The sequence below is a fragment of the Colias croceus genome, chromosome 21 (assembly GCF_905220415.1).
Source record: "Colias croceus chromosome 21, ilColCroc2.1".
NCBI lineage: Eukaryota > Metazoa > Arthropoda > Insecta > Lepidoptera > Pieridae > Colias > Colias croceus.
Window position 1 is genome coordinate 4759635 of NC_059557.1, and position 16231 is coordinate 4775865.

Sequence of the window (16231 nt, forward strand, 5' to 3'; positions counted from 1 at the left end):
AGTAGTTAAGAATATGTATGAATACTCCATTAAAAAAAAACATACGAAATACTGTGGACATTACAATTAAACTAGATGTAAAATTAAGACCATACCACAAATATTGACCCAACATTTTGACTAGGATACTATTGATACTTCCAGTTCCAGCTCAAGCTAATGTTACCGGTTTCGTAAACATATTGAATTTATCTTGAACCCAGTTCAAAGTAATGCTGTGGCCATATTATTTCATGTAATGTTTGTTCGCGAATATAATTAGTACAACATAAATTTGTATTTTGTATTCGGTACTTAGATCAAAGATTCGGTACGGTAATAGAAGACTTGAAGACAACGACAAGCTAATGTTAGTAAAATATTTGGGACACTTATTTCAATAGATAAAACCAATGAAATATCTATAAGAATCATCGTGTGAGGTAGGATTTCAGTCTGTCGTATGGCAAAATTTTATCCAATAAATCATTGTCCTCCCATATTATACAAATTTCAAATTTTTATGTTTCTGATAATATTCGGAAATGCTGGTTCCATCATGAGAATTATTTCACCAACAGAAAGCTACTCTATATACAGGACCAAGCCTATTTTTTAAGTATGAGATAACACCCTAAATTTTAAAATTCTCGTCATAGAGCTAGAAAATAACAACATAAATATCGATCGAATCAACTATTGAGACTTTGCATAATAACGAATTATTCTAGTGTGGGCATATTATCTCAAATCGAATGTTGTAACAAGGTCATATATTTACGCTACACTTTCATGTCTGTTTGTTTCGTAATTCCGTTTATTTTCAGCTTGCACTTTTCAACGCAGTTAGTTGTTTATTATTTTGTATTGAATACATTTAAATCTATTACAAACATAATATGATGCGAGTGGTGCATAATCTTATAAAAATTAAAAATACCGTACAACGACATAATATTAAATTAATTTTATTAACAGAAAAGGTACAATATGTTAAATAATACTGCATACCTACTTGTAAGTATAGTCATATAAAATGTAGAGAAAAATATACAATTAATATATATATATATATATATATATATATATATATATATATATATATATATATATATATAAATACCAACTTGGGCACTAAGTTGATCCAGCCCGACTGCCGTGCATTCCTGACTCCACCTTTTCCCCCTTATTACTCGACTCCGGTTGCATAGATCTTGCCCGGAGTGGCAACGGCGCAAATTTTTGGGCGATGTTGCCAAACGTATTCGTGGAGAAGTTGATATACTCAACATTTTTATTGCTAAGATCTCGAACTGAATCGACTCCGTAACGGCCGAAATTCAGAAACCCATAAACACTTGTTGGCTCCGTTTTATATACCAAATCCAAAGTCGTATGTTGATCAGATCCATTTATATTATCAAAATTACAGCTTTATTTGATCCGACAAAACGAAACTGTATATTAAGTAACGTAGATTAAGTTTTCGTAAACACTACAGTATTTGTTGGCTCCGTACACAAACATAGGTAATGTTCCATACATTGCTAAATCCGCCTAGACTAGACGAACTCGACTTCGTAACGGTTCAAATTTTGAAATGCTCAAATACTTCTTGACTCCTTTTTATATACCAAATCATAAGTCGTATGTTGATCTGTTCCATTTATATGCACTTACTATGACATTGACATGCGGATATGAAATTAGGGCTAGCAAAAAATCTCCTGATTTTTTTGGAAGTTGAAGAAGTCGACCGTAATTCAATTGAAACTTATAGAAAACGTTGTGAGACTAAAAATATGGAACCCTAAAAAGATAAATATTTGGACGAACCTTTCGTCATACAGTGACGGTGATAATTCTCAAGTAGTATGCAGCCTACAAATAACAACCTACCTCTTGAATCAGGGCAACTCTTTGGCGAACTCTACACGTGAGATCCATATTATGATCCGTCAATATTTACTATCGGATTACGATATTTATTGACGTGTAGGGTAGTGTATTGACGGATCACAATACAGGGTTAGTTTTCAATGACCAGCCAAAATTTAAAATTAAGATCTAGATATTAAACCAAAGGTACATTTGAAACATTATTGTCGAATAAAATAAAATAAAAATAAAAGCATTCATTTGAAAATGTCTTAAAAATTTCCTAAATCGTAAACACCGCCAGAATCAATGCACTTGTGTGCGTGCGCGCATCGCCAAATTTATGTGTGTGCTAACTTCTACCTATCTAGGTTGTTGAACTGAATTGTGCTTTTGTAATGTCCACACGTTCGCTTTTTAGTGGTGGACAGGAATGAAATCAAATTTAAAAAAAAAGTTATTTTTTTCATTAGATCTAAAATGCTATCGATTCTGAACCATTTCTGAAAATTTGGCCGGTCATTGAAAACTAACCCTGTATATCGCTGGATTTCTGGAACTCCTTGTGATCTGATCCCAGGACCTACATCGCAATATTTATCTTGCCGTCATCACGTCTGGCTTGTACAAAGAACGTTTCAGTACTGACGCGATATGTATTGATGGTGTAGGGTGTGCTGTGATCCCTCCCAAGATACATCAGTAAATATCAAGATAATTATCATAATATTTATTGACGTGTAGCGTTCGCCTTTGCCCTGATTCTGATATCAATCTGATAAAATAATTAAAATGTTAGATTTAGGTCAAAAACAAATGACGACTAATATTCCTGCACAAATTATCCATTGCGGAGTAAATATGAGTGTACGCAGATCGCCAACACGTTTAACCAGCAGTGGTGCAGTGGGTACTGCCGGTGGATCGCATCCCGATCTATCGAAGCTAAGTTCGTTTTCTACGAGTTCTACGCCAACTGATACTCAAATTACTTACAGACAACGGAAACAACCACTAGAACAAGATTGCAGATGTAGTGATGATATGAGGGATATTCGGTCGGAGTTGAGCCGTATTAGTACATTATTTGAAAAATATGTATGCTCAAATGAACAAATAGTAAACAAAATTCATTCAATTAAACATTCATTTCAACATTTCATTCAATTAAACAAAATCATTTCGGCGTGCGGTATGGCGACCATTTAGAATCGTCTGAAAAGTATGGCATGGCGATTTTCGTAAATGGCTGCACGACGATGGTTACCTGTGCAAAAGATAGCCTGGTACCAATGGTTGAATTGTTTTTTAAAATCAACGCATTCGCGTCGCGTCGGTATGGCGGGCTTTATGTCACACCGGAAAAGTATGGCATGACACTACCGTCTACATCTTTTTTATGGGCTATCGGTAAATTCTAAAATGTTTGTGTTACAAATCGTTTGACTTTCGCTATTTTTCCGACGAGTTCGACTAACGCCCACGCGACTAAGCCGCCGGTACCAGCGTTCACACCATCATTTTTCTTTTCGTCATTGCGTACTAAGACCCCTGTAGAACCGCCATCCTGTTACAAATGACTCGAAATTTTGTGTCAATATCTCCCGATCTACTAGGTTTGCGAATCGACAGCTCTCTAAAATGGAATCATCACATCGACCACCTAAAAAATAAATTATCAGCACTTCTTATTTATTTATCTATTTATTTATTTATTTATTTCACTTCTTATTATTCTTCTTCTTAGATCTCTGCGTAATATTACTTCTTGCATTCCTCATAAATTACGCCACACCATCTACAACACGTTAGTAAAGCCGCACCTAATGTATTTAATAGGAGTATGGGGGAGTGCTTACAAAAATAAATTAGCGCCACTCCAAATTTTACAAAATAAAATCATTAAAACTATCTTTAACTATCCTTTTTTAACTTCTACAAATCAAATCTACGACGACACTAAAATAATGAATTTAAAACAATTATATTTTTATAATACGTGTATGTTCATCCGCAAAGCGCTACATAAAAACATAAATACAAATATTATAATCTCAACATCAAATCGCCACTATCCTAATAGACGAGCTAGCTATCTTGCCCTCCCGAAGATCCGAACAAATTATGGAAGGCGAACGGCAACATACGTTTCTATAACGGGAATAAATGTCTTTAAACCTTCAAATGGCTAAGGCCGCAAGCGACCAATGGCTGAGCTCGGTGGGCTCTGATTGGCTCATTTGAATCGGATCAACAAGAGCAAAAACGCAAAAAAGGTGGATTTGTATAAAAAGCACGTAATTATTATTATTACTGATGGTGACACTTGTGGCTCCGTTCGGATCCACATACAAACGGTGGTGTGGCAATGGATCCACAAATACCAACCGGATCAACAAGTGAAAACGGATCAAATAATTACTAACTATATGGCACGTTTGATCAACATAGTGCCCATGGGGATATCTATATATATATATATATATATAATTTATGGGTATAGTGATGTGGAGGATAAATAAATAAAATAAAAAACACTTTTTTTCACACACAAAACAAAACAAAATCAAACAATAATAATAGATACACACTGGAGGATACTTAACTACTTCGACTGAATTTAGAAATATAAATTGGTTAAATTTTATTTAATTGCTCTGAGCATTTGAAGAAAAAAGTCACTCGACTGAATACCTATAGGTAATATTTTTCGATAATCGGTTTTCAATAGGTATATATTTTATAATACTTATACAAACATACGCGGATAATAGATTTATAAGAAAATAATGGGAAGAATTAATTTATATTTTACACAAGTAAAAAAAAAACACTTCACACTTTGCTGAACCTCAAGTGGACTAAGGATATATTTTAAATATTATATTCAACATAAAAAGAAAGGTTCATCGTCCTTTTTATCATGAAGATGGATCACTAAATAACTGTGAGAACGAGTTGCTTAATATTCAATGGTTTCGTAAATTAATGACAAATGATTTACGAGTTTATGTCATTTATAATGAATCCGTTATTGAGTTAATTATTGTTTCGTCTATACTGAATAACGGTATTTTCTCTACAAGTTTTTCGAGGATCAAATTTCATAACACTTAGAAAATATCGTCCCCTTACTGGTAAAAGTGATTATCTGCACAAAACATAAACTGGAGTTATAAGCATTTGAAAGTATGACAACATTTTAAGATGTGTAGATATCAGTAATCTAGGTTATTAGTGGTTTGTTATGAAAGGCCCATTATTCAGGTAATGTTTTATCAGAAAATAATCTAAGAAATTGCAGAAGAATTTCAAGAAAAATGAAGAATAAGCTGAGGGGGCGCTTGCAGTTTGTTTTGTCTGAAGTAATTTAAAAAGCGTGAAACTAATGTAATTCAGTAATAATGTACTACAATTGGATAATTTATTTTACTTGCCTCGAAAAAGGCAAATACGCTAACTAATATTCAAGAAAAAGTAACTAAAGCTTTTTAACTTTTATTTTATGAATTGTGAATCAATAATTTTGTAAAATTTAAAGAACCACAACAAACTAAGTACTGTAGGATAACTGGTTTTAAATGAATCGTTTCTGTGTATGATGAATACAAGTGTCAATAAACGAAAACGTGTTAAAACGCGAAACATTGTCTTAACAGTATACATTTTTTAAAATAATATCCTAAAGCAATTTAGTCGTTTTTTATAGAAGCAATTGTGGAGAATCATGCAAGAAAGTCTGTTTTAGCCGAAGCTAACTTTGTATTACGCACCGTAGAAGATAACGGGTTTTACCTGAAGATAGATCTTGACGAGACGAATTGATTGGTGTATATAACTTAATTTTGTAAAAATGTGCAGTTAGTCAGTTTTACCAGTAAGGGGACGATATATTTAAAAAATATTAAATATTATGTAGAAAATATTTTTGAGGATTGTTTGAAAACTTTAACTAAGAGTAGGTACTTATAATATTTTAAATATCTCTACTTAAACCTAAAAAAATAACCATAAGTAGACGCAAATTCACATTACAAGCAGACGCAAATTGATTTTGATTATTAATTATTAGTTGTAAATTACTATTCATGTAATTTTATAAATTAATAATAAGATATAAATATTAAGATATAAGGAAACATTAAATGGTAATATTGACAACTATTTAAATCATTTGCAAAATTTATACATAAATGTTAAAAAATATCTATCGTGGCTAATAGGTTTGTCATTACTTTTTTAATTATTGCGTAAGTTATTTTTATATTTTTAAGTACTTATATAAACGCATATATTAAACATAAGTATTTAATCATAGATACAAATTACGATTTTGATTTAAAAAGTTGCATTTACATTTCGTTTTTTAAACTAGATAAATAATATTAAATTTGAAAAATGCTTCATTATTTCACAATATATTACCACTATAACTGTACTCATACAGAAAAATAAAAGCAAAAAAAATTTACGCCCCCGGGTGGGCTCGAACCACCAACCTTTCGGTTAACAGCCGAACGCGCTAGCCGATTGCGCCACGGAGGCAGATGAGCATGCATGTGAAATTACCAATCACTTACCAAACATCATTGCGTAAGAAAACAATGTACCTATGTTTGAATTATTATAAAGATTAGAGAATATAAGAAACAATTGAATCAATAATAATAATCAACTGAAACAATAATTTATCACGATTCGTTTAAATAGTGAATACTGAAATACTGAAATTATAAATTGGGGAAATCACACAGGGCACATATTTATTTAAACACCGTTAACAATTCGAAAATAGTCACATTTGTTTAAAACTCTTAAATAGCTTTATACATATACGTATATATATTTTTAAGCAATCATAATACTGTTCAATTGCCCAAAACAGAACTAAAAATCGTTCAGTAAATTATTGATATATGTATATTATATAGGTAGGTACCTAACCAAATTAAAAGTGAAGTATCTCTGAAGTCTAAAATAAGGAAAGGGCGTTGTTCGTTAAATATAATCACATACAAAATATTACAACATGTCCGTTCAATTTAGTCCGCAATTCCCATAGCCTTACCAACTGTCCTTCACCTTTAGGGAAAACTGGGCCAAAACACGACTTGCACAATCACTTCCTTAAAGGTTGACCTATGAGCTTTTAGCTATTAACATTATCGCTAAAATTAATTGAATTTAATAACATAGGCAGCAGATAAACTCAAAAATCGAAGCACTCTATCAAAATTCAAAACTTCCTCAGTCGTTACATTTGTTTTTTTTTTTGTTTTTTTTAACTAACTACCTGTATGCCTAAAACATTTTTTTCCCTCTCCTAATACTAAGCATTTTTATAGTATATTTAATTATTTATTAAGATATAGATAGTAGATGCAGATATACTAAGATTGACACACGTGTGCACTGTGCACTCTGCACGTGTCTTTCTCTGCTCAGAATCCTAATTGTTTTCCTAATATGGTATACGACATAAGACTGAATCGTTAGTAAGGACAAGAAACAGCGTGTTGCAATTATTGGTATAATTATGATAAATGATTAGATAATTGATAAACTATATTCAAATGAACTTCAGACAGTCAAAAATTAAATAGTTTATATTATACTAATCTAACGTTGGTTTAATGCTCTAAGAATTTAACGCTAACGTCCGCTAGGAAAATTGGTGTTAGGGCTCTCGGTTTTTGATAATGGGATATTATTATAAAAAGGCTTTTCTAATATGTATTGCAATATATTTTACGTTAACAATACGTTTTGAAACTTACCATAACATTACATATATTGTATTATACGTATTGAGTAAATTATGCGTAAATTTCTTATATTGTACTTCCATTTCATTATGTTCTGTATCTTTTGTCTTCAAATAGAGGCCAAGTGATGAAATACATAAAACTTGACCAATTCTGGGACTTTAAGTAGGTATGTACTTTATAAATGATAATGTTAGTTAATATATGACAGGTGGTAGCTTTATGAAAAAAAAAGAAGAATAGGGGGAAAATTTTCATAAACCTTAAAGTTTTATTAATTTCATTACACACAGATTTAAGAAAACAGATATATTTGTCTGCCTCTCTAATTCTCTATATTATGCTATTAGCTTTAGTTGGTCCAATTTCTACATACAATAATTAAACAATATTTTTCAATACCTAATGTTCTGTCAAAAAACAAACAAGCAAGAACACACCAAATATAAGCCAACTGTTCGTAATTCTCAGATTCCCTCAGCTCTACATAACTTTATCAAGTGATTTATCAAACTAAAAATAAATTAAAACGAACCACACATTATTCCATCTATTAAATACAATCAAAAGTATGTTACAATGCTATTGGACATAACAATGGCCACCATTCAATCACGAAATTTCCCATCGTCAGAAGATAGAAATATTCTGGCCTATTGTTGCAATATTACGAAAAAATAATATATTACAATACCAAGTAGCTTGTTGTTATAGAAATTAATAGCAAATTGCTATAATTAAAGATTTACAAATATGTAATCGATATAATTAACATAATTGTAGGGACATAAAAACTGGAAATAGATTATTGGATGATAAAAAATGTCTCGTTTTATATTAAGATTATCTTAGCTAAAAGATTGATATAATCAAAACAAAATAAAAATAATTGATACAATAACTTTTATTCATTATCTAAATGCAAGGCTCCACCACCTAATAGTATAGGAGGTAGCAACGCTTTCGAGGGATGGTTTTAGAACGTGGTTTTTTTTTTTGATATACTTACTGTCTCTCTTGCTCTTTCGGTTAGAGTCCGGGCTGTCTGGACTCTGGATGGCGGCAGTAGTTGCTTTTATTAGTGCGCATCTTATCTGCACAGGAAAATATCCTTAACTTTATAGACATTTTTTAACGTGTAATTTTTAATCTTTTGCTATTAGATAGATCCATCAGACATAAATTTATTTTTTATTGCAAGACTTTTTTTCTTTGAAGAATTATAGGTGTCATACGCAATTTTTAAAAAAATTAGACTATCAAAAATTAGCTTATTATTACTTGCAGTTAAAATTGTTCAATATAAATATTAAATACGTTCAAATTTTAAAGGAATTTCTACTTTTTTTAGTGTTAAGTAGTTGGAGTCGATGACACAATTGGAACCAGTCTCGTCAAGGAAAGATAAAATTAAATTTATAATATTATAATGATTAAGTAAATTATTGATATCCGCTTACATGAACAGAAAAGGTAGGTGACCTCATAAAATACTTTTATTTGAATAATAGTATGATTTAGTATTCCGTAGGTAAATTGTAAAAAGTTTTGCACAATAAAGTGAGCTTGGTAGAGCTACTTACTGCTTTTATTAAATTTACGTATACTTACTTAAATGTAAGTGTAACACAACTTATTATAATATATTATGTAAGAAATGGTGTTAGCAATTCATAATTTCTTAGACATTGCAATACAATTTGATAAACATTTTATATAATATAATTGAAGCTTCATATTACAAAATAAATATCTATACTTTTTATGTAGGGTAGTTCTATTTAAAATAATTTTCCAATTTTCGTAACATTTTCAACGATGATCAGTCTGCTCTTACAGGTCGTAGCGTTTTGTAATAATATCTCATGGCCTTCTTCAATAAATGGATTTATCACAATCCCACAAAAATATACATATTTCAAGTAGTTCCTGACATTAGCGCCGTCAACCTATCAAACAAACAAACTCTTCAGTTTTATTAATAATACATATTACAAAGAGTAAATGGATCGATTGAATATATAAAAATTGTAATTAATTCTTACGGTCTCTTATTTTTATGTATGTTGACATAATACACAAATAGCAAACATATTTTTCGCTCCATCTTACGTATGTAATACCTAATTAATGATGTCAATGACATCAGATGTTCTGAATTATTAGTTAAATACATACGTATACCTATATAAAAAACTGCTTCGGTTTTTCACCTTTACATAACATAATAAATAACTTAGTTTTTTCGATAGACTAGTTTTATAGACGTATTAATTATAAAGCTGCAGTATATTTTGATATTCTACCTACCTACCTATTAATCTAAACAGAAGAAAATTGTTTTATTATCTACCGATAAAAACTGTAGGTACCTATCATTTTTTTGATATTTTGCTTGCAATTCTTTAAAATTAAAATAATTAATGTCTTTTGCAATCAGCTGATGGTAGATGTTGTCTTGCATTGAAAAATATTTTTATTGAGTTAAAACGGTTGGAATTACTCTTCTCAAGCTTTTCTTCCCTGAGATACCTACCTCGAAATACTGAAAGCATTTCAATTTCATATTGTGTTCATATAGTAGTTCATACATCAAAATTGTATATACTTAGGTATAACATATTATGTAGAGACAGTGTTGAAAGGGAAGTTATTTTAGCGTTATCAGCAAGGACACATCATTGTATTCTACTAAAACAAATAAAAAACATCCACTTAGTTAATTTCACGCGTGATTATCGGACGGATCTTCTTGTATCATTAGCAAGAATAACTTGACCTTCACTCTTTCGACCAAACAAGGATCTCATTAATGCCTCCGAGGAATCTAAATTCAAAGATAAATTCAATAGTTTTATATTTATTTTTTTCCTTTTTTATTAACATTTTTGCATAAATGTAACATTTCTCTGACCAGTTTGAAATGTCAAATGTCATTGGCCAGTAATAATGGGAATGCTCTTTTAAAAACAAAATTTTTCTGTTGGATTCCACTTGGATATTCCACACGTGGAGCCTAATGTCACCGTTGCCTTTTGCAGGTAAGTATTTATATTAATAAACTCACTAACTACGAAAAGATTTAAATTTAAGGCGCAATTTGTCCTATTAATTCAGGATTGCATCAAAAAAATAGAGTTCCAAAAAAAATAATTTTTCAAAACTTTTGTAAATTTTACATACAATGTGGATGTAAAAAATCCTTAAAGGTTTTCTTAGGTACAATAATTTCAGAAATCCAGTTCGGAGAAATCCAAATGTTCCACTGAATGCTGAACTTTACCTTTTGAAAAAAGCGCCATCTGTTGATGTATAATAGTATCTCCATGTATTAGAATGGCATTTAAGACGTCATGAGGAAAATATATAGATGGCGCTCTTCAAACGTTATAAATTATTGTGATTATTATAAAATTAGCGTTTAGCTACTATTATGTATTCTGTGATAAAATTATACCATTATGACATTAATAATAAGTACGATAATTAATGGTAATAATTATGTAATTTAGAATTTACTATTCCGATACGAATTCAATTTAATAACGTAATATTATTTATTACATTGTCTAGTGTCGTTTACATTCTCCACAATAGCAATAACAGGTAATTTATTAAGATTGATGTTTCCTTTCCACAAATTACATAAATTATCTATTTTGGTAATATTTTCGTAAAAACGAATTTTTAGAATTGATAACTGAACAGAAAATGTAATTTTTATTTATTTATTTCATCATTCTAAGTTATGTATTTCCAATCCTAAACTTTAATAAAAACAACTAGATTTTAGTGCTATTAAATCAGACAATATTTTAAAGATAATATATTTTTATCCCTGACTATTCAGTATTCCTTTAGTAATTTGCACTTCTTCGTCGCGCCTTTTCCTTTCTTTGCGATTGGCGGAAACGGCGTGACGTCATCGCGCCCACGCGGTCTGTGTGACGCAATCCGATCGATGGTATAGCTTTCCCGCTCACACCTATGAAAAGCAATGGTGTTACGTTTCATTCTTGAAGGAATGTTTCCAAATTCAAAAATCGTAGGCGTCCTCGTGCGTACCTAGTCGATCCGTTTGTCAATGTAGTCTGCAACCATGCTCAAGTTTTTAAACCCTGTTTATTTACAATGTGTTATAACAACAATGTTTTTCGTTGTTATTTTAAATTTAATTTCATTTCTGATTTATTTAAATTGTTTTGGTTTTTTACGAAGTTTATGTGGTAAGGATATTTAAATTTTTACATGAAAATATGCATATTACATTATGTATATTTAATTCATTAGGAATATTCTCTTCGGCTTGTAAGTTGAACGTAGCTTTCATATGAATGGAAGACTGACAGGCGTAGGAGTTAGGACCGAAGTCTGTCCACCGATGGAAATAATTTATTAGATAAGTATTTTCAATGCGTGGTAAGAAAAACAAGGGTGTTGTGTTAAAAATAAGAACATTTTGAAACAATATACGTGATTTTTGCGTTTAAAAATATGCATATAAAAATGCCAATCCAAAGTATTAAAAATTTCAATATACTTATATGTTCTAATACCTAATATTATATGTATAGATTATGTAAGTACTTAAATGAAAAAAATGGACATTTTTACTAATTTAATACCTATTCATAAAATGCTCTTTTATTATTCTTGCTTATTTATTGCTTTAATATTAGTAAGTAAATATTTTTCATTTAAAATTACCTACCGTTTCATTAAATTGCCTTTACCGTGGTCCGTTAACTATTTGCAAATAAATTATCAATGATATTGTTAATCAAATCAAAGTGGTAAGGCGAACGGCCCATGGAGTCATAAAATTAGTCACATTTCTACGAAAAACAGATAATCGACGATATGAGGTCATCAAATAAGCTATCGATTTAGTAAAAAAACTATACCTTTCACCTTTGTATATAAATACTTACTTATTGTTAGAAAATGTACTGCTGAATGATTTTAGTAGGGTAATATAGTAATATTGTATACGGTAATGTGTGCAAGACTCTATATTGAGAGCCTCACATTGCAGGAGAAAATCAGAGGTATACAATATACATATAATTTATAAAAGTGTATTATAGTAAACATTTTAATAAACTTTCATAGCCTGAATCTCTTTTTTTGTAAAACAAAGTATCTATACATTTATAGTATGATGTGGTAAAGTTATGGATTTGCTTTCTTAAGAGGTTGACAAATATTTTAAATGGACTTACTAAAAATTCAGCACGGTTATCAAATTTATAAAGTTACAGAATGACTGAGAATAATAGTTATTTTTATTTAGATTTAACCTAGTCTCGTCCCGAATAGTTTCGTGGTAAATTATTATAACTTATAAGTCTTTTGAGATTGTGGACTTGATTTAATCGAGTGAAATCAGGCGCAGATTGATCCCTTAAAGTTCTTTGATGTTTCCTCTCCTATTAGAAATCGAAATTATAATAGCTTAACTTCGATAGGTGGCGCTACATTAAAAATGTAACGCAAGTCGCAACTGTTAATTTTCTTTGATAAAGCGGACGGAACCGTAGACGATATCTTGTCTAAATATAGGTAATAATAATGAATCACCAAATGTGTTGCTAAACCTAATACTTACTAATTTGGCTATTTTTAATGCCTTTTTAAGGTACAAGGAAGGTTCTATGAAAAAATAAGGAAAAACAGGCAAAGGGCAGGACAACGCCTGCTGGGGCTAGTAGTAAATAAAATTGATAAAAAATGATATCTAGCTGTTTGTGTGTGTGCACCATATCTGACCTTGATGTCCCATTGTCGAACTCTTCGCACTTGGCATACAACTTGGCCCAACTACCTATTTGGTTAAAAGAAAGATAAATGATCTTAATGTTAGGGCTGCCACATTGTAATTATTATGAAGCTTTAAAATGTATGTTAATAAATAATAAGGTAGCTTTAGCTTTTTTGTCATGCAAGTAAAGATACGAAAGGAAAGCAAGTAACAATAGCTAAATAGTGTGACAGAATTAAACATAAACATCACAATTTTTGAAAATGTAGCTTTCTGTACATCATGTTAGTTTTTGGTAAATTCATTTTAGAATTTTTAAGCCCTTTATTAAATAGATGAATAAATATGACTGAAAAGCTTCTTAACAGCTTACGTAGGTTTAAGACACATCTATATTTACATTACATCACTTATCAGAAATGGATCTGCGACATCCGAATTTTATGCTAAACTAGCTTTCCATCCCCGGCATCGCCCGCGCAGTCTCAAAAAATCCCGCATAGTTCCCGTTCCCGTGGGATTTCCGGGATAAAACCTATCCTATGTCCTTTCTCGGGTATCAAAATATCTCTATACCAAATTTCATGCAAATTGGTTCAGTAGTTAAGGCGTGATTAAGTAACAGACAGACAGACAGAGTTACTTTCGCATTTATAATATTAGTATGGATAAATAAATAAATAAATATTGTTTATAATATTAAGCTAGTTTTATATAAATTATAATTTTAACCTTTATTCACCGACTTATCCGATTCAATGAACGTAGTAGGCGTTAACTTTTGATATTTGGCCGATACCTATAGTCAACTTAATAAAAATCTAGCGAAGCATCTATGAGTAGGACTTGATATTTAAAGATTGAGCAATCAATAGAATAATGAATCAAAAAAGTGTAGGTTATTATAAAAATATTAACTATCGAAACTCTTCGCTACTAATATAATGCATATGAAGAGCGATACTTTTTAGTCACACGTAAAATTAAAGCAAATGAGCAATTGTTTTGAAGAAAAAACTGAAGCATTAATATTTCTATAATACAAATGGTCAGTTCATCATCAGCTATTCTTCTTTTAAGTTTATACGTATAATTTGCTCTACAATTTCAAGTTATACCAGTTGTATTCCAGCTGTAAGGACTATTATTTACACTTAAATGTATTCCAGATGTATTCTAGTTGTAAGTTGTGGTTGTATCTATTACTATGTACCTATTCTATGTATTCTATTGTTTGTATTTCAGTTGTATTCTAGTTGTAAGTTGTGGTTGTATCTATTACTATGTATTCTATGTATTCCAGTTGAATTCTAATTGTAGCAGCCCTGCAAGTGCGAGCTATTTTTTGGCTCCAGCAAGTTGCGTCTAACCTCGGTCTAGCCAGACCGGCGCCAGAGTGTCTATTCCTGGCTTATCTGTGACATTGCGACTTATTGACGAAAGTGATGACATGCGTTGATGTTGGTACCTTTGCAGCAATTCCTTAATGAAAAGCTAGTGGAAAATAAATCCCTAAAAAGAAATAATTCAAGTTTCTTTTAAAATAAGTGAATTTACACGCAGTTTTTTCATGTACTAGATTTAGTTATGAAATTTGAATTTTGAAATAATTATGTTCTCGATTGTTTGTTTTCAAAAGTAGCTCATTATATTTAGAAAGCTTTTAAAAAGCACTCCTCCTTTCAGGTATATTTTAAATAGTAACATTGAACATTTGTAGACTGTAAGTACCAGTTGTTGTACCCACTCAAGTGAACAGACAGGTTTATGGAAAAATATTATTGTAGAGCAAAAACAAGAGTTAAGTAAGGATTAAGTATTGTGCAACTTAACACGATTCACGCGCATGACGTAAATATTGCATAATGTACTTATTCAAAGCTAATCTTAAGAAAAACAAACACACATAATCCAATAATATCCAAGAATTGTTATTGATATGAACCTGTTTTTAGATTTTCAATTATGTTGTTATCCTTTAAAACTTTAATTTTTTTCTTATTCGTGAATGTCAAGTATCAATATCAAATCAAAATCAAAACGTAAATATAAGAAGGGTAATACTAAACTTACTACTAACTAACCACACATACATGAAACAAATTAAGAACAAAATTTGAGAAGAAAATAAATAATGAAATGCATTAGTAAAATGATCATATAAAATAAATCATCCTCATAATTATCAATATTATAAACTCTGTATTGAGCTTCTGCGTAGACTGAATAAATACCATCACTAATATTATTATCGGCTAAAAATACCTTCATATACCTTATAATAAAAACTTGCTTATGATACAGCACGAAAATAGTTTACAAAAACCTCCGCTCCAGTTTTACAAATAAACCTTTATGTGTCAATAATGCCTTTCTTCGTAAGGGCAAATATTTTTAGTAAGGCTACGTCGTAGCTCCCGTAGCACGCTACGATAGTTAAAAATAGATAATTGATGTCATCCAAGCTAACCTCCGCTATTTGAGTCACCACATTTGATTGTTTTAATTTATTTAACATGTGGAATTTTTTAAATCTCAATAATTAGCCCAAATGACGTAATACGGCAGGTCATGGTTTATCAGGTAATGGCAAAATGTATGGAAGTTTTGAACGGAAGGCTCAGCTTATGTCCGTACATACATGCGCGTAGGTGTATTTTGGCGGGTAGTCAGTTCGCATGCGTGATCCGCGGCCGTCCGCAGTCCTGCCACCATTCTTTAGTTGCATACCGACCTCCTTCGCGAGAGAACGTATCGGTTTCACGCGTTTTCCACCAACCGTTTCACCACCAAAAAGTGTTTTTTAAACAGCAAATTGTACACCAAAATTTGTGTTAAAAGCAAGAGG

General features: G+C 30.9%; 1 non-coding gene across 1 annotated transcript; it reads right to left on the reverse strand.

Moving 5' to 3' along the window:
• Nucleotides 1-6328: 6328 nt before the first annotated feature.
• On the reverse strand, nt 6329-6402 carry Trnan-guu. Its single transcript has one exon. It is a non-coding gene; the product is annotated as a tRNA-Asn (tRNA).
• Between the last annotated feature and the right edge of the window lie 9829 nt (nt 6403-16231).